This window comes from Corvus cornix, chromosome 3, assembly GCF_000738735.6.
Source record: "Corvus cornix cornix isolate S_Up_H32 chromosome 3, ASM73873v5, whole genome shotgun sequence".
Lineage (NCBI taxonomy): Eukaryota > Metazoa > Chordata > Aves > Passeriformes > Corvidae > Corvus > Corvus cornix.
This window is the reverse complement of record NC_047056.1, coordinates 38,523,096-38,548,934: the sequence shown is the minus strand read 5'-3', so window position 1 is coordinate 38,548,934 and position 25,839 is coordinate 38,523,096. Positions and strand designations below refer to the sequence as shown.

General features: G+C 40.8%; 1 long non-coding RNA gene across 1 annotated transcript in view; it reads right to left on the bottom strand.

The window, feature by feature from the left end:
- The window catches only part of LOC120411798, a 71,532-nt gene that overhangs the window by 12,736 nt on the left and 32,957 nt on the right, over window positions 1–25,839 (bottom strand). Inside the window, exon 2 of the long non-coding RNA XR_005604339.1 lies at window positions 19,150–19,273. This is a non-coding gene — a long non-coding RNA (uncharacterized LOC120411798). The remainder of the gene's footprint in view (window positions 1–19,149; window positions 19,274–25,839) is intronic.

Sequence of the window (25,839 nt, the reverse complement as noted above, 5' to 3'; positions counted from 1 at the left end):
CAAGGCAATTAAGACACGTAACTGTATTTAAAAGTAACTTTTGGAGTTTTGGACTTCCAGATGAATACATCAGTATTTCCTGCCTATCAATTTAGATAACAAGCTCAAAGTACCCAGCGTATTTCATCAGATACTATAGGCAAGTTTGCTGGCATCTCAGCTAATTATTTGAGATTGAGTGTTTTTCTAGCACTGGGGTGGACATTCAACCCTATTTCCCTCCCCCTCCTCCCAATTAGAATAGATGTAGTGAACGAAGTATAATAACCCCAGAAATAATTGGGTTTTGCAGCAGTCTGTGACAAGCTGTCCAACACATATTCATACAGTCCACTCTGCTTTTACAAGCTAAAGTCACAGATTGCAATTTATTGCAGCTTCTTGAGGTTGAAATTAGAAAGAGTATTAATGTTAGAAGGAAAATATATTAGCAGAAACATTTTCTGGAGCTGAGAGATCTGCCTTTTGGCTGAGATCAATAACCAGAAAGCCCAAGGCTGATCTTTATCAGAATATGGAATGAATGCCTAGGAGAATGGATAATAAGTGCTGTCCAGAGATTTGATTCCCTTCCTGCAACAATGTGAATAATGTAGCCACTGGGTCCCACAAAATTATAGACTTCATTGAGATGAAAACTTCAGTTTGCTTTTATTTAACTAGCAATAAAAATTTTGGAGTGCTAAAAGCTGAAAACTGCTGCTGTACCTTTCAGCTTGTAGGCATAACATGATTTGTCCCCACTGAATGAGGTAGTTGTTGCAGGGACTTTGTTTCCTGAGGTGTTTTTACGGCACCTAACAGCAGCTGGTTCCCAAGCTCCACAAAGGACAGCAGCTGATTCTCTGGTGTGCCAGCTCAGTAACCATAATTCACAGCGATATCTGCCACATTAAGACTCTAACTCTTGTTGGAACAACAAATGAAGGTCATATGACCATGTGGATTCTTCGGTGTTAGTTCTGGTGAGTAGGTATGTATTTTCAGTCCCTTGTAAACAGGCTGAAGGTGAGGGAATCAGTCACTACCTATGGGCTTTCTTGCTGGGAGATCCTAGAGGATGAACTCGAGGAATTGTTTCTCTTCCTTGAGAGCTGTGGCCTGCTGAGTTCAGAGCCATCATGTCCTCTTACAAGTGGAAGGAAATGGGATGTGTGTGACCTGCGAGAGCTCCAGAAGGCAACTTGTCTGTTAGAAAGTTCGTGCCCATGTGCATTGTTAAGACTTGTGATTTAGGTTCATTTGGAGGCACCTGTACCACTGGAAAAAAAACAAGTCAAGACTGAGGGGTGTCTGCATACATGTAATAAACAGAAGGACTTGGATTGGATTTCTGATGCTGACCACACTACAAATACCCATTTCTGTCAGCTAGAGACATTTCATAACATATGTATTACATATGTGTGTACCTCACTCAGAAATGGCACACAAGGCAGAGAATGTGCACCTGAGGAATGTGCATTATTTATGACCCTTTGTAAAATAGAAGGGGCTTGCTAGACATGCACATTCAGTAACAGGCCATTGAAGCCAACAGTTTATCCTTCAGTCATCTCCAAGGAGTCTGTATACCCTTCTGCTGTACAGACTTTGCCACGTCTCCTAAGAAATGGAACTACAACCACTGTAAATGCAGCAGGAAAATGGAGAGGCATCCTTGACATGGTGGGAAAACCTTGCAAAGGGCATTCAGATACCATACTCAATTTATTACTTATGATTTGCTTATGCTTTGCCATGTCACATATTCAGAGAGAGAAAACACGTCAGGTTTTAGTAGTTCAAATAAAATAAAGACCATGCATACAACCTGACTTACCCATGCTCCTGGAGCACTCTGTGAGTCAAAATTAGCAAGTGACAAAATGAGTGATATAGGATGGCTCAGAGGAATAACAGGTAACAGGTAACATCCTCAGAGGAGCAGGCCACTCAGGATTCAAAGTGACACACACGTGCTTGATACTGTTTGTACAGGCTGTGAATAAGGATGATGTGCAATTCTCAGTGGGCTCAGGTGAATGAGGGGGAAAAAACAAACCTCACTTTGTTTAAGCATGGAGGCAGATCTGTTAGCTGAGCTTGCAGAGACCAGCCCTGATGATTCTTGTTATAAACGCAGAGAATAAGTTATTTCCTGAGAAACATAGCTAGCTACTGGCATGCACATTCCCTCTATGGTACCTCAACAGAAAAGGAATCCTGAGGAAGAGGTTTTGTGAGAGGATGACAGATGACTACAGATCTCATCTTGGTCTGAATTGCTGAGCTCATGGTGACTTAAGGCTGATATCTTGTTGTCACATTCATGGAAGCACCCTGAAAATCTCTGTACAGCCTGGCACTGCTGCCTGCTGGCATGTCCCTGGTGAGCTTCTGCAGCTGAGACCTGGGAGTAAAGTGTGCCTTCAAAGTCCGTAAATTGGGGTTACTGCACACGGTCTCTCCCTGTCAGCATGGAAGCAGAGGGGAAAATAAGGAGGAAGTTATATTTCCTGTAACATATTGGGAGCCAAAACCTTCAAGCTGAGAAGCTTTATCAAGCACACAATTTAATTAAAAGGATAAATATATACAGTGAAATAAACAAAAATGGTGAAGTGCATCCTAGTAAAAACCCAGGTAAAGATTTAGGACTCTGAGAGACCCAAGAGATGGTTTCAGCCCTTTCTCTTCATTTATATGCAATTTTGCAGTTCTTAAAAAAAAGAGAGAAAGAAAATACTTCCAAAACTCAGCGTTTATCTGGAAACAAAACAATTGTTTCAGTGAATAATATACATGCATACCAAGAGGTGGGTTGGGAGCTGGCTGAAGCCTGTGAGAGCTGAGCCCCTACAAAGTCCTGCAGTTGTGGAAGATCCCAACTTTTCAGAACCCAATTCTCTCACTGTCTTGTATATCTAGGTGCCTAAGACTTACGAGATTTTTTTCTTCAGCATCTCAGTAACAAGTTCTAATGATGTATAAAAGAAAAATATCAGTGCCTACAAAAAAACTAGTGAGTGCTAGGTTGTGCTATTTCTGTGTTATTTCACTGAAACATTGTCAGTAAAGCCCAGCAATTGCAAACCTTAACAATACCAAGAAATTTAGGTCCTCCTGAAAAGCACATAGCTACGGGAGAAAGTAATAAGTGCACTTGCTATGAAGTGACTTTATTTCTATACAAATAGAAGTGACATAGAAAATGCATTAGTAACCTTCAAGTTGCATTTCTTTTATATACAAGTGCTGGATTTTAGATCAAAGCTAAATTGTTTCTGGTTTGGTTGTTGTCTTTTTCTTTTTTTTTTAAATTCTTGAGTGCTTTTTAGTGGAAGTGCACTAACATTGATATTTTCCGTAGCAGAAATGAGTAACACTACCAAGTGGATAACAAATGCTTTGCTCTGTATTAGAACCCTAAGTAGCAGCTAATTTACAGGCTTTCAGAAAAAGTAGGGCAAAAAAATGGAAGTTAATACTTCCTTTTCTTATTTTGCCACAGTGCAGTTTTAATTTTGCTGCCCATCTGGGATTTTGCTCTGCTTTGAATCAGAGCTGTTCAAATCAACATGAACTCTTTTATAACTTTTTAATTGTTCTGTCTACCTATACACATACAGAATGGATGAAAAGAAGTGGAGTGATCAGTGGTTAATTACATTACAATTACTCTTACATGTTATATGATCTTTTACAATTATACTGATACTTATCAGGAAATTCATGTGCACTTAGATAATACTTTTTCATGAAAAAAATTACTGTTAACTGGAATATATTTTGTAATTTTCTTAGTCTAAGAGTAGCTTTTATTATTTCACATAACTTCTTATTAGGCCCTTCAGTTTTGGGGAAATACCAATTTGCAGCACTATTTAGCTGGGGAGCACAATATTACTTTGAGCTTCTAGTACATTACAAGGCAATTACTAAAATTCTGTAGAATCGATCGATACTGAAGTCTACCAATATTGAAAAGTCTTGCTATCTTTAGGTCCTGATTTGTACCAATACCAAAAAAAAATTCTTGAGACCGAAGGAAATAAATTTCTATTGAGATGAGAATGTATCAATGCCTATTGACATTGATATGGTAATAACCTATTTATATAAAACACCTTATGTGTCAAAATTGATTGGTCTCAATGCCTGTATATATCAAAAGACCTCACTAGCTACAGGTCTTGACTGCTACCAGTATCAAAAAGTTTCTTGAGAACAAAGTGTTTGGATTCTTATTGAGCTTGAAAGGCATTGATGCCTATGAATATCAAAATGTTAACTACAGAACTCAATGCTTACTTCTTTGTGGGTGACATAGACAGAAGGATCAAGTGCATCCTCAGGAAATTTGCTGCTGACACCAAGCTGTGTGGAGCAGTTGACAGCTGGAGGGAAGAGATGCCATCCAGAAACCTTGACATGCTGAGAGATGGGCCAATGCAAACATCATGAAGTTCAACAGAGATGTGCAAGGTCTACACCTGGGTCAAGGCAATCACAGGCACACCTACAGGTTGGGCAGAGAAGTGATTGAGAGCAGCCCTGAGGAGAAACACTTGGTGATGGTTGATGAGAAATTCAAAATCAGCCAGCAGTGTGCTCACAGCCCAGAAAGCCAGCCACATCCTGGGCTGCATCAAAAGCAGTATGGCCAGGAGGTCAAAGGAGGTGATTCTGCCCCTCTACTCAGCTTCTGTGAGACCCCACCTGGAGTACTGCATACAGTTCTGGTGCCACCAATGTAAGAAGGACATGGAACTGTTGAGTAAGTCCAGAGGAGGGCCACAAAATTTATAAAAGCAGTGGAGCATCTCCGTTACAAAGACAGGCTGACAAATTTTGAGCTGTCCAGCCTAGAGAAGAGAAGGGTGTGTGGAGACATCATAGCAACCTTCCAGTAAGGGGCCTACAGGGAAGCCAGAGATGGACTGACTCTTTGTCAGTGATAGGACAAGGAGTAATGGGTACAAACTGAAAGAGGGGAAAATTAGAAAAAAATTCTTGTGGGAGTGGTTAGACACTGGAACAAGATACTCAGGGAGGTTGTGGATGCCCCAAGCCTGGCAGTGTTTAAAGCCTGTTTGGATGAGACCTTGAGCAACCTGGTCTAGTGGGAGGTCTCCCTGCCCACGGGAAGGGGGGATGGGATTAATCGATCTTTAAGCTCCCTTCCAACCCTTAACATTCTATGATTCTATGTCCTATGATTCTATGACCTACAGGTATAACCTATCAAGTTTGAAAGGTATCAGTGCCTATCAAGAGACATCAAAATTGTTCGGTATCCGTACCTGTGAATTTCAGGTGTTGGTTCTCTATTGATCTTGAATCCTGCTGATATCAAAAGATTTCTTAAGACCAATAGAATAGGTGCTTCTCAAGACAATCAGGTATGAAATGCAATAAAAGCAGATTCATTGAAATGTATGTGTTCTACTAAAATTAAATTGACTGTAAGAAAGTATGATGCAGTAACATCCTTTTTGAAACATCAGCTGATGGTGATTTGAAGATGGCTCAAAAGCACAAATCCAGATACATCACATATATTCATACAGTTCCTGTAAGCAAGACAGTCTTTGTGTTGGACCAAAGACTGTTTTGATAACTGCCCCAAGAAGACTTGAATTAATACATACTGCAGTCTGATGTGAATTTGTCTACTCAGTCTATTTGTTCTTATTTAGAAATTTACAGCTAATGGTGGATCTCCTTTCCTCTCTTAATCTCTCTTCTTTTAGTTTAAAACGGTTTCCCCCTTGTCCTATCACTATATGCCCATATAAAATGTCCCTTTCCCTCTCTTTTATAAGCTCCCTTTAAGTACTGGAAAGCCAAAATGAGATCTCCCTGCTATCTTCTCTTCTCCAGGCTGAACAACCTCAGCTCTGTCAGTTTGTCTTCACAGGAGAGGCACTTCAGCCCTCGGATCATCTTTGTCACACTGCTCTGGACCCACTCTAACAGATGCTCATTTTTCTTGTGTCCCAGAGGACCCCAGAGCTGGATGCAGTACTCCTAGTGGGGTATCACAAGGGCAGAGTAGGGTAAGAGAATCACCTCCCTTGACCTGCTGGCCATGCCGCTTTTCATGCAGCCCAGGATGCAGTTGACTATCTGGGCAGCAAGCGCACACTGCTGGTTCATGTCCAACTTTTCATCCACCACAACACCCAGATCCTTCTCCACATGGCTGCTCGCAGTGAGTTCTTCTCCTGGTCCATACTTATGTCTGGAATTACCCTGACCCAGCTGCAACACCTTGCCCTTGGATTTGTTGAACTTCCTGAGGCTGTCATGGGCCCACTCCTCAAGTTTGGTGCTTCTACTCCAGACTTTGAGAATTGCAGTGGAATAAGGGAAGGTAACTGAATCTTTAAAATAAACACACATAACAGATCATGGCTCTGAAACAAAAACATCAGACATAAGAACAAAGAGACTAATTTTCAAAGGCACTAACAGACGTATTTCTTTTTAAAGCTTCTATCATACATCATTTTCATGGGTCAGTCAAGGAAAACGTGAAAGAAGAAACCTCTTTCTCTGTAGTCAAAACAATAAGACAGGAAATGAGAGAAGAAAGGATTAGAGGCTTCTTCAAAGTAAATGGTATCTGTGAAGAGCCTAAGACTGAAAAAAAAGTCATGCAATACAAGATATTTGTAAAAAATATGCTCTTAAGAATGAACATAATATTCAAGAATCATATTTTCATTCGTCTCCTCTATTAATGACATCAAAAATGTTTGAAGGATAGACTGATGATTCAAAGCAAAAAGTAATATAAAGCTTAAAAGGTAAAGAAATAAAAAGTTCTTTTTATTTCTTTTATATATGTCTGCTGTTGTAGTCAGCTTTTTCAGAAAGAAACCCATATAAATAACTCCGAAAATATTATTGCTGTTAAAGCAGTTTTCTTCTAGTGTTTTAAAAAATTTGTGGACAAGTCCTTTAAGTAATGTCAGTTCTGTTTTCCTGTTTCATCCTTTTTTCTAGCTGAAATTATTCATGGATAAATACTGGTTTTGCTAGTTTATTCATTTTGTAAATCATGAGAGAATGTGCTTTAGTTGCTTGTAAACTTCTTCCTTTTGGTTAAAGTCCCAGATTGATAAATATATTTTCTGAACTGCAGATGACTAAAAAAAATTAAATCAGAGGATTAATGCCTTGTTCTTGATCCACAATGTGCCTGAGGAAGGAAATTGCCTCAACTGAATGTCAATGGCAAAACTCCATTGACTTCAACAGGCAAAGATCCAGTCCTTGCTCTTTGCCATTTTACTGATTTAAAATTTCAAATATTGTATCTTCTGATACAAGGCCCAGCTCAGAAAACCATGACTTTTTGAAAATCAAATAAGAGAGGGGAACAATCATTTTTGCTAACTAAGTGAGCACTTAGAAGTGGAATCAATGTTTTCAGACATATCTCATGGCACTTGCCTTTCATTCTTAGCTAAAAGTAGTTTTCTTCTATCGTTCTTGATATTTTTGTCTCCTGTGCACCAGGGCTGCAAATCCATACTGAGCCTTAGCTCTCAAGGTTATTGTCTCAAATCTGGTCAAGCTCAGCAGTGACTGTACACTGTCACCATCTGAGAGCTGCTTAGGGTCTGTGTGAAACACCCAATGGGGTCAGTGCAGTCCTGGGCAGATGCTGACTATGATATAAAAAGGTATGAAGAGAAATTACATTAACAACTCTATGAGTTCCAGGTGGCAAAGGACTGAGTAAGCTGCAGCTGACAGAATTACTCTGCCACCTCTGGGGTAGCCCCTTTGGCCAGAAATGTGGTTCATTGGTGAATCTGGTATGAAACCAACAAACCAACACAAACTGGTGAAGGATTTCATTGCCCAAGGATGCCAGCCTAGCACTTTCCACCTCCACTAGAAATCGCACACACGAAGTTGCACACAAAGTAACAGTTTCAGCAGTTTGGCAGGGCAATATTTTACTTTACAATGTGGCCAGGGGGTCTGAGCTCTGAACTCTCAGGCCCTCGGGTAAACTAAGTGAAAAACTCATTTTAGAAAGTAGCATGTTAAACTAATAAAAATAATTTTTGAATATTTCCACTGAACCGTGGAGCAGCCTTCCTGGGTAATGGATGGCTGCACAGCTGCCTGGCAAAAATCACAAGCTCTCCCACTTTCATGTGGGCAAAATGGGAGAGGCACAGCAGACTGATCTGAAAGATGCTGACAACACCTCTATAATATGCAACTGATTTTTCTCAGTTTTCTTTGTTGTCTCAAACAACTGCTGAATGATTTTTCAAGTAAATTTCACACTATTCTTCAGACCACTCATTCAGCTCATTTGGCTTCATTTATTCATTCCTTGCTAGCAGATGTGTCAGAGATGAGCAACTCAATACAAATAGTAAAACAAATACACAAAATGAAATTCTGAAGGTAAGGAGAAAGAAAAGAAAGAATTTATTGTGTCTCCTTGATCCCACTGGCAAATCCAGAGGAAAGTGAGCAGTCCGATCTCTGGATGACAGCTGAAAGAGGGATCCTCATGGCAGAGTGAGTTCTTAATTTCTGCAGTTTGCCATCCACCTGCCTGGGCACACAGCTGAAGACATCACTACCTGGTAATTTCATCCAGCATTCCACTTCTGTGATTCATCTGAATTTCATAGTGTAATAAACCCTCCCTAGACACATTAGCACCACTAGATTAGAATATTTTACATTTACATTTGTTATCTTGGGGAGAGCATTAGTATTTTCTAGTCAATGTAATTTACTTGAATGCAAGATAACTTTCAGTGTGAAATACTCACACTGAATGTATCTGGTGGTAATAATAGCTATGAACTTTACTTATTTGTTATCTCCTAGAGGTAGATTACACTTTCTATTAATAAGAATAATCCGCAGTCCTGAGATTGTGCTTCAACACAATACCTTTGATAAACATTACCCAGGTGCCAATTTTCTTTGTCACTGTAAGCAGGTAGGTCAACACTGATGCTGTAACACTGCAATCTATAAAATCTCTGCTCCCCGTGCTCCATCCCTGCAGAGAGCTGACTGCTGGGTATTCTTCATTTACCCATCCAAGGAACCAGAGTCCATTGCTTAGCATAATAAGATCTCTGCAGCTAGGACTAATGCTTGCCATGTCCAGTGGACACAATTGTTGCCACAGACTGCATCAAAGCCATCAAAAAACCAAAAAAACCCCACAAAAATCAACCAACCGAAACAAAACACAACAACAACAAAAAAAAAAACCTACACCAAACAAAACCACTTGTAGATAAGAAAAGTTTGAACAAACCTCAGCACTTCTTCCTTCAGAGAATCTTCCTTTTGGTTTCTCCCACTTCTTTTCTGCTGTCTGTGTTCCTCCCAAACTCCTCTCCTGGGTGCCTGCTTGGATCTTCCCCGATCTTATCTTGGTGGTACCACTGGTACCACTTCTATTACTGGGGAGGCCAATGCTGTCCAGTTACTTGGATGCCACGCCTTCTCGTCATCAGCTGAGGCTCTCTGCTATGCCGGGGTGTGAAGTGCCTCTTCTGCATTTTATACTCAAACAGAGCCCTGACAGCTCCATCAACTTGCATCTTGTCTTGGTCACTTGGAACCAAAGGCCCCACTGGGGACACTTAAGACATGCTAATGCTTCTGTCAGTCCCATAGGGCTCAGGTGTTACAGCCAGATAATCATCATGGGAAAGTCAGTGGGTGTTGGTCTGATTCCCAAGGGATTCCACTAATGGGCATGGATCAAAGGGAGCTCCCCGGACCACCCAAGCAGAACCAAGACCGTCAGAACTCCATTAAGTGACAATAAAGGGATTCAATAGTGGACACAAATCCTGTGCAACTGCAGCCATTGGTTTTTACCTGTGGCTGTGGAACAGGGACCACGGAGAGGGAGCGATCACACAGTACTTTTAAGAGGCCAGAGAACAGTGAAATCCAATTAATGAAAGCTAAGCCCACAACTTACCTATGGGAACTTTCTGAAGGGGCTCACAAACTTACAAAATTACCAGTACTGCTGGACTGCATCTCTCTGGGTTACAAGCCCATCATTTTATTTATTTGCAATGGTAAAGGTAAGGAGGTCAAGGTGTGCCTATCCTGGGGTTGATGCTTGTATTAGAGCCCTTGAGTATGTGACTACTCCCCTCTTTGCTTTGCAGGCCTTGATGAAATATTTTGTTCCTATTTTTTAGCTTTTTTATTATCATCTTTCAAAGGAGGAAAAAACCACAAATTATCCAAGCACTTAGACATCTTTAGATGTTACAGTTCAATAGCAGTTTACTGCCATTTTGGTAAATTGTGCACAGCAGCAAGCCACAATTAAATGAAATCTTCATTCTTAATGTCTATATGTCTCTAAGATAAGAGCGCAGTTTTAGTCTCCTCAGAATACTCTATATCTTTATTAAATGCACATGTCATTACAACATAAAATAACTGACTCCTCAAGCAGACTCTGAAAGATGGCTGCATTTATTTTTCTCTCTGCCTCAGATGACAACCAGAAATGCCTAAAGCAAGATTCTGTTCCTGGTAAATATTGAGCAAACTGGGACATTTCTCTGTTTGCAGGTCTATCCTATGAACTGGCACTTGGCTTGTAGATTTGGGATGGGGGATGGGGGAGGAATAAAAAATACACAAGGGGAAACAAAGCCCCAGTCAATAAAACCTCACCAGTACTCTCCTCACCTCACTTCTAGAAAAATCCACTTGCTTCAAGCTGTGTCCATAAATGTAGTGAAACACTCCATGCTTAAGTGTCCATCTTATTTCTTATCCATTAGACTCAGCAGCATTATTTCAAAGAGGTGGAGACACTTGATAGTAAAGAGCTGATTCTCCACCTCAGGATGACATGACCGTGTTGGAGAAGCTGAGACAAAATGACCATGGAAGTGGTGCTTGTCAGTTTGCCATCCCTGTCTTGTGTGAACAGGAAGTAGAGAAAATCTACCAAAACCTCTGCTCCCAAATTCTATCTTTTACGTGTGCCTGTCTGAGCAGTAGTTCAAGCACCAGCACATACTGGCTGACCTCCTGCTGAAGCTGGATGCAGGATTTTCCTTCCTGCAGGAAAAAGCATCCCTTCAGGAGCCTGCCATTAGCACCCAGGTGAGAAGGAGAGCCCAGCTGAATGCAGAGCTGACCAGCAACACCTTTTTATCATAGGTGTCCACCACCGGGGCATGCAGGGGGAGTATACAATGAGAAGCATGGGCCTGACATCTGCCTCTCCAACACAATCCTTACCTCAGAGCAGCTCAAGAGCTGCCACTTCTTTTCCCTTGATGCTTTCCTGAAAGACCTGGGGAACTATCTGTGCTCAGGGCAGGGCAAAATGCATATAAGCTCCATATGCATTCCTCCTTTTTTTTTTTTTTGCTGACTAATGTTCCTATACTGCTAAAAAAAAAAACAAAGCCAACCAAAAACCCCAAAAAACCCAAAAAACAACAAAACCCAACCACGTGAAAAACCATGACAACAAACAAACCCCAAACAAAACAACTAAAAAATCCACACAACAACAACAACCCCCAAAACAAAACAAACAAAAAAACCCTAAACAAGCAACACCCAAAAAACAAACCACCTCTCCCCCCCAAAAAAAATCACAGCAGAATTCCATTAGTTCCATAGGAAAATAACAAAGTAGATATCCAGTCTTGAGAGATCCCGAGTTCCCTCTGCAAGTTGCAGTGCGCCACCAACCACATAGGGCAGCCACAGAGTGAGATACTGGAGTATTTAAGACCTTCAAGGGCAGGGTCCACCTCAAGCAAGCATCACTGTAGCAAGCTCGAGGCTTTGGAGGAGCTCAAAAGTTAGAGCTGAGCAAGAGAATGCAAGCACCAGTGTTTCCACGCTGAGAGTTTGGTATAATCAATTTACAGCTGCGACGAGCAGCTGCTGGGTGGTGTGGTGTTCTGCAAAGTAAAGAGCTCCTGACAAAATAGCATAATTTTCACAGAAACCAGAAAAATGAAGAGTTGCCTTCCAGATAGCTCTAGCTGACTACAGGGAACACCAAAGTGAGCTGCCTGTTTATTATATTGCATCTGACATTATGAGAGCCTGTGTAATGTAATTATCCATAAAAGTCCCAACAGTCTGCCAATTGTTCCTCACAGGTACGTTTGTTTTTAAGACAGCTTTTCTAGACATCCATTACTTACAGCTTCCTGCTTGCCTTTATCTGTTCTGTAAAAATTATTTTGCCATGAACAACTGAACAAAAAGATTTTGAAACCACACACAATCTACCGGTTTAAAAATATACATGTATTGTTATTGTTATATATTTTTTAAATTTAATTATCTGTTTAGACAGGACACTTGATGTATATATAACCTATCCTCATTGTTATGCTGGTATGGAAAATTTCATTTGTAGGCCGTGGGCCTTACTCTGGACCCAGGGAAACACAGGAGCCTGGCCTTTTTTCTACTGACCTCTGTAGCTTTACTGAGGCGTATAAGGAGCTGTGCGTTTGCAAGGAAAGAGGGATCTTGCCCCTCAAGACTTGGCAATACACCCTCTTAGGGTTCAAACTCTCTGATTCACGTAAGAGGACCATCACTCTTGGAAAAATGAATACAAGGAAGAGGATTATCATCAGCAACAGACTGAGACAGGACAGGCTCAAAATGGCCCCCATTTAAAGAGGTTTTGGATGGTGAGAATGTTTTGAAATTTATGAGTAACCTGCGGCTGGTTTACGCTGTTTCAGACCAGCTTTTTTCTTCATTTTATGAATTGAAAGGCACCACTGCTACCTCCTCTGTGTCATTTCCCACTTCTCTTGTTTCAGGTCCTGCTCCCCACTCAGTACACTGCCTTTTGTGGATCGAATTCTTAGACAAGAAAGTCTTTATATCTCATAAGAAGCCTATATATTTAAATTGGAGTTGTGATTCATTTTGGGTCACTGGTAACTTAAGGGTATTCCTAAAATTGCATTATACAGCAAATGGAACTTAGAGTTGTCCTTATGAGAGCCACTGGATATACATTATGTGCTTGTACTCATCCAGCTGCCCCACATCCAAAACTAGATGGACTTTCCAGATGCATAGGCCTTGGTCCATATTAACAGAGGCAGAAGTAATAGAATCATAGAATGGTTTGGGTTGGAAAGGGCCTTAAAGATCATCTAGTTCCAATTCCCCTGCCACACGCAGGGACACCTTCCACTAGACTAAGAACCCATCTAACCTGGCTTAGTCGATCTTTGAATTCATTCTCTGCTTTCCTATTATATTTCTTCTTATTAAAGATATATAAAGAGATGAATCAGGTGCTTTTTGCTGCACATAGTGTCATGCCCTTGTAAACCACACCTGCTTTGTGAGCTGTGCTTTCCTGCTGTCAGAGGACATTGGGTAAGATTACTTTCTGAACACAGTACTGGCACCAGCAAAACCCTGCTTTGGACTGAAAGAAAACACAGCAAAACAAAAAGATATTGAGGGAAGAAATCTCCCAGCAGCAACTATGGGACCTAAAGCATACTATTTCATAAGATATATGCTTCTTTTTGTGTGCTGTGTGCTAATCCCTACAAGTGTTCTATAAATGGAATGATAGCTAAACATGAGCAAATCTTAAGAATAACTCAACTGTTTAAGAATCTCATTATATTTTTAACTCGAATTCAGTCTTGTTCAAACTCCATGCCAAACAGCCAATTCAAGGCTGCAGGCAGCCTTGAAAAACACTTAAAAACAGAAGAACATGGAAGACATATACCAAAAAATTGATCCAAAAGGCAACATTTCATCCATCTATTCTGTCCCCGAGCATTTCAGGGGCAGCTCTGTCTAGTGCATAGGAAACCATAAACTCACTTAAGAGCAGGCTTGACTCAGCCACTTGGCAACTGCCTTCCCCTAGCCAAATGGCTCTATGGTTTACTTCTACTTTATTTAAGACTCACCAACACAGACTGACAACCTTTTGGGGCTGCTACTGCCTGTTTTCATGTACCCACCCTCTGTCCATAGGTTCATTCCTAATTAATAAGGGTCTATCAACTGTTTTTCCCTATAACAGCTCTTGTTTCTCGTGGCAGTGGAAAAGAGGAGTCAGAGCAGAGGAAACATAAGATCCAAGAGGCATCCAGAAGAGTTACAGGAAGGGTAGAAGCTAATGTCACAAAGCCAGAAGCTTATGGGAAATAATTTTTTCCTAGTTTTCTGTAATTTGTTATGTAATCAAACATGACCATAGGGAATAGGATCTCCAGGAGGAGACAGGAAAATAACAGCTGTTCAAGGAGACACATTGGTGATGATTAGCAGCTGGAGGTTGCTAATCTGCTAGATGACAGAAAGAAAGAAATTAAGTAAGAAGAAATCTATATGCAGATAGTCTATGTAGTTTGGAATCTGACTTCTTTTAAAGATCTACTCTTTTGAGCAACCCATATATTTTATTTCATTAGGCTTTCTATTTTCCAGGGTCTGTCAGGGGATGCCTGTTTGTTCACTTGATTTGTGTTCTGAGGAATTCCCCATGTTAAAAGTCCCTGAAGTTTATAATTAACCACAACAGAGCTCACGCACTTGAAGATGGATGAAGCTGAAAGAAGAGACATAGCCACAGAGAGAAAAATATTGTACTGAAGGCTGTTAACAGGGAAAAATGCTGTCACTATGAATATCTGCCTGTATAAGAGCAATGTGCAGCAAGGGATGCCTATCTGGTGTCCCTTAGGCTTTGCAGGTAAGCCGTGTGAAAAGCTGACTTGACGGGGCAACTCTATCTTCTCCTGCCAAGGCCAGGAAATGCTGTTATAAAATCTAGTATTCTTCCTGGAATATTTATTAGGAGTTTGGAAAGATTGATTTGGCTACTGAGGATAGATATGTGCGCATCTGCTGTAATGGCAGTAAAAAGAATTAGACTCATCAGGAATAGTAATTCATAATGATAGTGGCGGTGTTTGCTCTTTGAATATAAAGAATCTCCTAGGCCCTTCAATCCAAGTATAACTAACACTTCTACGTGCAAGAAAAGCCTCTTTTTTTTTCCACAGCAAGAGCTGCAGTCAGAAAAGGGCCCAAACATATGCGCCCCTGAGCGCAGGAGTGAATGGTTGACCATTAATTGGGGTGTCTCCTTTGCTGATCACCTCACACTAAAAAAAGGGCATGTCATCACATGCACAAAGACACTGGAGAAACTGTTAGTGTCTGAAAAAGTACAGATGAAGGAACCTGATGTCCAGATCTGGCAAAAGTCAACACCATTTGCTGCAGCACTAACCCTAACTGGACTCTGTTTCCCAAGGTATGAGGAGAGATGAAGAAGGAAAAGCGGATGTCTCCTCTTCCTGCCTGGGACCCAGGGAAAGGAGGGCTGAACTTGGTTTATTTCTATGTATCCCACCAAGGAAAAATAAACACTGTTCAAAATGCCGTCTTAAGGATGAGTCACATTCTGACGAAATCACTCAGACTGGGTGGACCCTTGCCCCCTCCACCTCTGCTCCTCAGGTGAAGCAGCAGTATGCATTTTTTAATAAGGATTCTCCCTGCTTTCTCTTAGCAGTCCTTTACATTTACCAGGAATAAGGATTCCTAAGGAAAGGTGCTATACATCTTAGTAGAAATAAACCCAACATTGTATTGTTAAAATTAGAACTTAAATTGATATTTAAAATGCTGAACCACAGATCTAATTCTCCATAAAATTCTACTCAAGAGCTTGAATAAAACTGTGGAAAATATTTCTTTTTTAACTGTAGAGAAACTTTCTGTAAATGGGTGCAATGGCGTATTTTAGAACCCTGGAGGCAGTTAATTGAGCCCTCCCTCCTCTTTTAGCCTGCATATTCTCTGCTAAGCCCACGCATGCAGCTGAAAGAACAGCTCCTGGAGTACCATCCTGCTCTAAAAATGAATCTCTGCGTGGTCATGCGCACTGCTATAGCCAGAACAGCATGCTTGAGACAAGTGTTGCACACAGGGTGTTTAAGAATATGGTTGCAAAAGATTAGCAGCAAGCAGGTTCTTGCTTAAAATGAGATGGACGTGGGAAACAAATGACGTGGGAAACAAACAGAAATGAAAGAATCTTCAAAGACCATTGAAAAACCTCTTCGTTCTAAGGAAACTGCGCACGATAGCAGTTTAAAAAAAAGACCCATACTTATTTTGGTCAACACTGACAACCTTCTTCTGTTGTGTAGTAGTTTTCTTCTCAAATAGTCAGGTGCAGAGCACAGTCTTACTCATCGAGAGCAAAGCTGACAGAATCTGCCTCTCACTTTGGCACGTTCAGCATTTCACAGACTTTATACTGTATATTTGGTGAGTCAAGCACCCATTCTGCCAAGCCTCCATGTGTAAATGCAGGCTTACCCCCACTAGCACAGCATAGCAGAAGACATTCCCAGACGTATTTATTGGAAAAGCGTGTTTATTAAACAACTGTGCTTCAAAATACAACTGCTTTTTCCTTTTGTCTCCCTATGGCCTCCTAGGATTTCTCTGGCACCAAAAATTCCCCTGCAATTACAGCCAACAACTGAAACTCAGCCTGAAGTCCAGATATAGATTTTACACCCCTCTGGAGCAATCACTCAGAATTTCAGGGGTTTAAGGAATTTCAAGGATTGCCTGAAAAGAGCTAAATCTTATAGAAGTATTGCTTGTTCACCACCTGACACATAGGGACTGTACTTTCTATTTTAACACTCATAAAACATGTACAAGGGCTGAGGTACTTTTGACACATAAATCTCAGGTGCTGAAAGTTCATTCTTGCTCTACTGCCTCGTACAGATATTTGGGGCAATGTGCCACTCCCAATGTTTTGGAAATGTAATGGCACACTTCACCCCAAAAACCCAGAGCATTGCTTTTATATAAACTTTGGAAGTTAAACTCCTTTTGTGGATTCCTGATCCTTAAAGCTCACATGCCACTTTCCTTGCCAGTCAGCCAAAAATCATATTGAAGAAACCCCAACTTTTTAGAGATAGGGGCACAAAAAAAGACTGCATGTACATCTGCTGCATATTCAGTATGAGCCAAGTTGTCCCAGGCACTGGAAAGGGTTTACTCACTGTGTGACCACATGCCCATCTTCAGATGGTAAAATAAGCACTCTGGTTCCTGGCTCCCCTCTGCTTCTGAGCAAGAAATAGCCAAGGACAGTTGTTCTGCCTAGCGGAGGTCTGAAGCCCCTCACTACTCCTCTTCGGGGAGACCATACTGAACATCTGCCAAACCACAACATTTCTGTGCTTGTAGGAACCTGCAGGAAAATGTGTAAGAGGAAGATTCCTTCCTTCTTCTATTTTCGTGTACAAGAAGTTATTTAACATACAACAGTGAAAAAATATGGATCTGCCCTTTTATTTACTGGCAGTTTCAGAGCATGAGCTCTGGTACCAATCCCTGGTGCAACTCCATTGACTTCAGCAGACTCTGCCAGAGGTCACAATGTGCCATTAAGAGTTGAATAAGACAAGATATTCAGTCCTGTTTCTTTCCAGCCCATAAAACCAGTCTGAAAGGTTTTCTTTCCTGTCTTCATTTTATCCAAGATCTATCAAGAATATTGAGTTCTATCTTTGTTTTTGCTGAAGGATTGCTGAAGTGGAAAAAGCACTTTCCTTAATTACAGGGATAAGGGGGCTTAATCTATAATAGAAAGACAGTATTTCCCAGTTAGTTTCCACATATTTTAATTCAGTGGGTGCTAACCAATGAAAACCCAACATGTTCAGGATGTTTCAAAAAAAAACCCTTCCATTCACATTTGCTTAAATTTAGTCTTCATGGTACATTTTATTCAAGTGCTTGTGCCATACTTAGCACTGTCATATTGAGCTCCTTCCAGAAGTGTATCTGACAACACAGTTAACATTTTCACATGCCGTTTGCATTTTGCCTTCTTCAGAACAGGTTTATTTGTAAGAATGTCTTATTTTCTCCTTTATTTGTTTTTAAAAAATCTCTCTGTCTGAGAGAAGGGCAGATAAAAGAGGAACAATTTGCACTAGGTAAATGTGCACAGACTCAGATGTGGTGGACTAAACGAGCACAGCCCTAGAGCCTTTCCTTAAGCACTGCCTAAGAAGGGACTGTCTGCTGGAGGCTTCTTACTCCTTGAATAGGGAGTGCCAAAGAGAGGGAAGGTACTGCATTCCTACTCATTCTTCTTCCAAATCAGCATTATTTAAATAAGACCTGCTACACTTTGTACATTAAACCCAGAGACAACCCAACCATGATACCATGACATTGCTATGGCTGATATTTTATGGCCCTTTGCAACATGGAGTAAGAAGTCATTTAGAAATAGTTTTCCAAACACAATTGACAGAAGTTATACATTAAGGATATACATTTTTTGAGCATGAAGAGCTTAGTGACCCTCCCAAGTCACACAGGTGGCTGGGAAGTTCAGTTTGGTAAAATAACACAGTTTATATAATGGTTGCCTATCTTGTGATTACCATGTAAACTGTCTCCTTGCAGAAGCAAACAACCAAATAACAAAGGAAAAACATAATGCAACTCCACTGATGATCATACTGAATTCTGAATTAGGTATCACAGTATATGTCTACTGACATCTACATCAGAGGGGCAATGGGGAGGGGAGGAAAGACTGTCTCTGGTTTAGATTCCTGAGGCTAAATGCAATACAAATATACCCTGAAGTCAACAGACCTTCACATGTTATACATCTGTGCTAAATTTGCTTTCCAATATCCTGTTTCCTAGATTTGATGTGGGCAGATGGTGGAAGAGATCTCCCTGGAAGCAGCATGTTCTCCCCCCGAGAGGAATGCCCTTATGTCTCTCAGACATGAACTGTCTGGCTGATTAATAAGCAGGGTTGTTGGGCTCAGGAGAGAGCTCAGATTTGCTCCTTTTGCCTGCAGAGTGGGACTTTACTACGGCAGGGGTGTTAAACTGGGACTGTCAGAGATGTTTGGAGCAGGTGGTGCAAGTGAATGGAAGAAGTGGGAAGGGAACAAAGGAGGATGCTGTATCCCCTGAGGGAACAACCTGTTGCACATGGTGAGCTTGTCTGGCATGGCAATGTGGATGCCAGTGCCTGGAGCTGCAGAGAGGTGCTCTGTCTTCTCAGCCCTCACTGCCTGCTAGGCTTACCTATTCGATGTGGCCTCTCCAGGTCGTTCAGAAACCCCATGACTCCTGGCAGAGAACCTGGTACAAAGTCTTGTTCTCTGAAAAGACTTCTTTCTTTCCCTGGATAAGGAAAATCCTTCTGCTCCTAGAGGAGACAAAAGCAGCCATTCAGTTCAGAGCTGGGGCTGTTTTCAAGGCTTGCAGTAAACACACTGTGCTTCAGTACTGCTGATAAGTGTATTAAAGGAGAGCACATTGCTTTTAGAGGGCAAGTGGCTGCTTTACCTAAGTGCTACTTACATGTGAGTGTTAATCAAGAAAGATGTTCTAAACCAATTTTATCACAATACTATTTTTCTTTTCTTTCCCTAATCCAGCATTTATATGAACAAAGGGCGTGAAACACAGAGCTGTCATTTGATTTATACTACTGACTGTGTTTATCCCTGACTGTCCATTTTCTTTGACTTTACATAAAATCAGTGTTTGGGACACTGTAAGCTAGAGACTTTTAACACAAAACTATCTTTACTGACTTCCCTGACTTTATCCAGCTCACGGATAGTGAGGAACCAGAGAAATAATTAAAAATACATTCACCTCAGAGGGAGATTTTAAAGAGAGGTAGCTCAGGCACTTCTGCAGCAGGATCCATCCCTGCTTTTCCTACAGAGAAATAGGAAGCAAATGAAGTTGCTCTGGGGCTGTGGGTAAAGCCTAGCAGTCCTCCCCAACCCACGATGCCACAAGGACAGGACTGACAGTCATTTGTGGGAAAATGTCACTTGTGACAAGATCTGAGAAGAGGGGGTTAAAAGGTCTCTTGGATAAAACGTAAGAGGTCCTAGTAAATAAAATGTAGAAATTAGCTTTTTGGGGTATATGTTGACAAGATCAGGTTGAGAGAAAAATGCCTGAATTTAAATTCATTTTCACTGAGGCTGCTTGAAGCCTGCAGATGAAGATGCAGACCTGAGACCAGTGAGACCACTCTAGAAAGCCTGTGTGAAACCAACACAGGATTTCACAGGGCTGTGCTTGCAAACTTTACTTCCACAGAGTCTTCACTCAGACCTATCAGTATTTACAAGGATATTTCTAGTAAAATGCCTGCAGACCTCAGTGTATGACAAATGCTAAAAAATGAGAAAAAATAATTTCTTGGCTCTTTCTCAAGATGCTGTAAAGGTATTCAAAAAAATTTTAATAGTCATATTAACTAGATATGCTTCAGAACATTAACCCAAGAGATGTTTTTTTTCAAACAGATTCACAATATTTATAATAACCCTTATGCTATGCTGCTTGTTGCCACCCACGTGAAGGAGATGCCATACAACATTGTCTGATATTATTTGCTTAGCTGTAGAAATTTTGGCATGGTATTGTGCAGAAAATGAGAGGAATTAGCTGTGTGCTGCTGATATATTTTCTCCTCCTGCAGTTTCACATGGTTACAGCTCCCATGTCGCGCCCCAGAGGTGGCTTCATTACAGCAGGTGAATGCTTTCCTGTGTATTAGAATGTGTTTGTAAAATATTCCTTGGACTTAAAGATACTGGATGGATTTCTAACTGGACATTTAGTATAGCTGGCTGGCATATTGGTGACAGCTTCATTTAATGTATACGGCTTAATTGGGTAGCTCATTTGCCAAGCCCCAACTCACAGCAACCAGCACCAGGCTTCGCATCTAGGTGTCCACTTTTAACATCATCTTGAGTCACCATCCAAAACCAGAGAGAAACCAAATCAAACTGTCAGAACCCTTACTGAGCAATGTATTCCCTGCTCACAAGCAGTGAATCAAACAGGCTTATTCAAAGAGCACATTATTTGGGAGAGCATTAAAACAAGGAAGAGAAAAAGAACAGCATAGAGAAACAATCTATGATAGGTCCCTTTGCTCTCTGCTCCAGTCTGTTCTACTCAAAGCAGATGAATAACAATTTGTGTTGTCTTTCTTTTAGCATGATGCTGCTTATTGCCTTCCATAAGCAGACCCATTATTTCCTGACCTATGTAGATACTGAATTGTCTTAATTTAGACCTTTTGAGAAAAATCCCAGACGACTGTGAAGGGGCCAACTTCTCTCCTGCTAGCCTGCTTTGCTGTGGTTTCCACTTCTCACCAGGAATTCAAAAAAACCTAGACAGGCCATGAACACCTCACTTAAAGAAAGGAGATTCCTTAAAAGCGGGGTCATTTCATGCTTCCCAAGTTTCTTTGGCCCAATTCTTTCTTCTGCAGCATTAGATCTGGGCATCTGGTCAGTAACTCTTCACTGGTTTCAATGAAAATGCCATAAGAAATGTCTTAAGAGCTCAGGGTCAACAGTTTCTCTCAAAAATTTACTAGAGCATATGGGAACAAGACTCAAAACTTGCTCTAATCATCAGAAGTTGTCTTTGCTCTCTGGAGACTTTTGCTTTTAGAGCACTGAGTAAGTTCTGTGTCTTCTCATACTCCAGCTAGCAAAGTTCACAGCTGAGAGAACAATCTCACTGTCGTGAACAGGATTTACAGAATCACAATCCTCTCTCTTAATCCTTTTCATTGATTCCAGTCCACATATTGATATTTTTTGTGGAATATGATCTTTTGATCAGTATTAAACTGAGTCATGTGGCTTTTTTTAGAGGTAGAAATGCTAATCTGATTGGCTAACTAAACAGTAATGTTAAATATGCAATTTTAGCATCTCTTTCCTGAGATCTGTTGACTACTAATATTTTTTCATATTATAAAAATTATTTTTCTACAGTCTGTGTGGCTAGGCTGAAAAACATGGATATACAGCTTGACCACATATTCTTTCACCATAAAACCAGCAATAAAATGTGTAGTGAAGACTGAAATGGATGATATACAGCAGAGATGAAAACCATCTCCTACTGAAAACAAAGGCAACTTTATCATTGATTTCATTTTAGTTGGGATGCCAGTCAAGGCATGTACATGTCTCAGACCTTGCTCATGAAAACATGTCTTTATGTGTGCAACACCCCCCCCCCCACTACACCTACTTCCCTTTCTTGTCATGGCTTGTCCATCACCAAAATCCAATGTTTTGAATTATATGAGTGACCTGAGGGTCCATCAGTTCCAAAAAGCAAGCTCCAGGTCAAGGACAGTCTGAAAACTGTTAGAGTTGTACTTTCCAGTGACAAAAGTCACTGTTTCCTGTTTTCTGTTTCCAGCAGAAAACTCTAGTATCTAAATGCAGTTGGAAGTCAGATCCCTGGTAGAATCAGTAGAGCTTTATTAAAGGTGAATATGACTACACTTGCACCAGTAGCTCATCTGATTAATGAGTAGAGTCTCACCTTGCAAGATTGCAAGAGGCGAATGGAAGAAAGAGAAGTGTTTTCCTGTGCTCCCTTAAGAAAGTGGAGAAAAAATGGGTAATAAATGGACCATGGAGGCTAATGTGTGATGCTGACTGTGGATGAAGGTTGCAGGACTTGTAACAACCTTTCCTGAGCACCCAGAGCAGTGGCAGGTTTTGAGGTCCATTCCTTTGGACTGTAATTTAGACCTGAATGAAAACTTTTTTTTAATCTCAAAATTGGACACCTGCCATATCTTAATTGAGCTCACCATACCATCAACTGGGCTACAGTTGAATTGAACAAGATGAAAGTTGAAATGGGAACAAACTCCTTCCCAAAGGGGTCAGCTGTGGCAGAAATGATTCTGGGGTAGGCAGAGCTGTCCTTCTGGTACTCAGGTGCACTTTCCCTGTGAATAAGCGCTTCCAAATGAAACTCCTTTCCTTGAGAAATTCCCAGACCTCTCTACTCAGACATGCAGATGCCAAACACAGCAGAGTTCTTCAAGATACGCTGTCTTCAACAGTTGTGGTGGTGCCTGTGTGGGATGCAGCTATTAGGGAAAAGATTTACTCTGAGAAGGAAATTAATACCACACAAAACAAGAAGAAAGGATCTTGTTTCTGAAATGCCTTTTTTTCTCTTTAAGCCAGAAGAAAACTCACCTAAAGAATGAGGCATTTAGAGGCTTTAGAACTTATTAGGTGCAGAGAAATAACCTTGGCAAAACTTGCTTTTCTGTGTCAATACCTTGAGCAAGAGCAGATTCAGACAAATGTAGCAGGAAGTACTGAAGGAAGGAGAAAGATTTCAGAGCAGTGGGATGCTGCTGTCTTGTAATGCTGAGCTAATTCAATGGTCCATCAAACATCCTGGCACAAGTATACAGCTCTCTCACATAATCCAGATGGCAAACAGAAGCAAAATATTTCAATTAATGTAACACTAATGGTAACAAGAAGACCTTGACTTGTCTGAATTTACCCTTTAGGAAAATACATGTATAAATAAATAATGACTGACATTCATAGTCTTAATAAAACCAGTTGTGTTCTGTATGGGGATATGAGATCTTCCACAGTATTTTCCTTCTCCACCTTTATCAATTTACTAACTCAATCATGTTTTCTCCTTGACCCTCAAATTCAGCTCTATGTTGTTTTGATGCTGGTGTAGATAATGAATCACATTTAAAAACTCCTCTGGCTCTCCAGCTTAAGTGCTCACTTTTTCAGGTCTGTTTTCAGGTATCATAGCCATCTCCCGCAGATGGCATGTCCCAGCCTTTCTCAGTCTTTAATCCTCTTTGGGCTATCCATGGACTATGCATGGGTTCTGGTAGTAGAGATAACTCCCATCTGTCAAAATCTCCATGAGATGTTCCCCAGGTCCTATCCCAGAGATACATCTTTCTTCCCCCTGTACGACTTGTGGTTGGTCCAATCTTTTAAAGGGAGTGAAATGTGCTTTAGAGTGTTGTGCACTTCAGTGCACCCTGTGTGTGCTTCAGGATGTATTCAACATGCCAACATCAGCAATATGCACAGCCAAGTGCTCCCTATAGAGTTAACCTATTTTATGCATCAAAGAGACATAGCTGTCATCTACTAAAGATGTGCCCCAAAAGGTATAATCCTAATCTTAGAGCACCCCAATGAGATCTGTGTAAGCAAAATTTGCTGATGCTCTTCAGTTATGTCCAAAGCTAGATATATAGATGACTTTGCCTCTTATTTCTCTTCCACTTTCTAGGGAACGCATCATGCTTTTCTTGATAAAGCCAGCATTGAACCTTTCTTGGACTGAGAGCCAGCACAACAGCAATGTCACTGTCAGCTGTGTGATTTTTCAAAGATTCTCACATTTTCAATCCTCTTCCTTTGCTAAGAAAAAGAATGATTTTGCACCGTTTCCTTGTCTTCGTTAAAGCAGGTGCAAAATCGCATTTCTCTCTTGGCTATTCAGAGAAAACTCTTAAAATTACAAGCTGAACTGGTGCCTATATGGTCTTCACATTTAGGTATTTTCCCAGCTGGGATTCAAATGCTTCTGCCACTTCAAGATCTCAACAAGATCATGTGAAATATTGCCTTTCTGAAAGGAAAAGAAAGACTCCACAGTACACAGGGCCAAGCAGTGAAAACATTTTGTCTGCACTTTGTCCTGGGGATAGTAATTTAAATGTAATCTGGAAGCAACAGCTTCAGAGTGCTACAAGCACATCCCATGTCCATTAGCAACATTTTCAGGGGGGAAGATCATGGGTCTCTCAACTCCTTAGCCAACTTCTAAAAGGCACTTTTCCCAGGGAGGAAGGTTTCTCTCGCCCTCTCTCTTCTGATGGGTTTTCATCACAGGTGAGACTTAGAAAAACCTGCAGCCTGTCTTTATATTTCCGTGACCGACTTCCTTCTAGCAATTTACTCTCAGTTACTCACAGGACAGTCAAAATATCAGGTGGGCAATTCACAGCCTTCTGCCTGCACACCCACCCACCCTCAGTGTATTGCAGTGTCTGACAGCATAGGAGAACATAACTAATGACACTCACAGTCCAGAAAAAGAGGGAGATAGAAAACATAATGAGTTACCATGGAATAAAGCACTTGCCCTTCTATTGAGGAAATGAGACATAAGAGGCATGGTCAAAGCCTGGGGTTTTGTGCAACTACATGCTACTTCGCTCCATGCTAATTTTAATTTAATTGAATCCTTTCTTTAAATTATTTTCAATTTTTGGTCTTCAGGAATAATTATTAAAATAGGTTACTTTTTGCCTTTTTCAATAGACTACACAGACATCCAAATGTTCCATCATTCTTTAAACATAAATTTCTGAAACAGTCATAACTCCTGAGCCTGCATGGGAGAAAATGTTCTTGAAATCAGAGTTTTATACACAAAGTTTACGACAAAAATTTCTACATTTCCTACCACCTGCTATTGGTGATCCAATTCAATATGGGCAAAACAGTGAATAGGTTCTCTCACATGGATTGAAAACCAAAACTGAAAGAAGGTATAGTTTTCTGTGGGTTTTTTTCTTTACACTGGCTTCTATTTGACTCCTAGCTTTGGAGCATTTAGTCTTCAAAATTGTTTTGTTGCTGCATTCTGATGTAATAGATCACCCTCCAAGTCACGCTTGGGGGTTCTCCCAATTGTTCAAACAATTCCCAGTTTGCAGAGAGTAGTGCCCCAATATGTGGGTATAGTAGTCCTGGAGAGTGGGTTTTCTGATCAACAGAGCATCTTCTTCTGAAATACTTTTCAAGTCATCCATCGCAGTCACTCAGGTCTGATAACCATTTCCCATTCCAGGGAGGAGACAAGGATTTATCTGGCTACTGGCCCATTGATGACAGACTGATTTGTGCA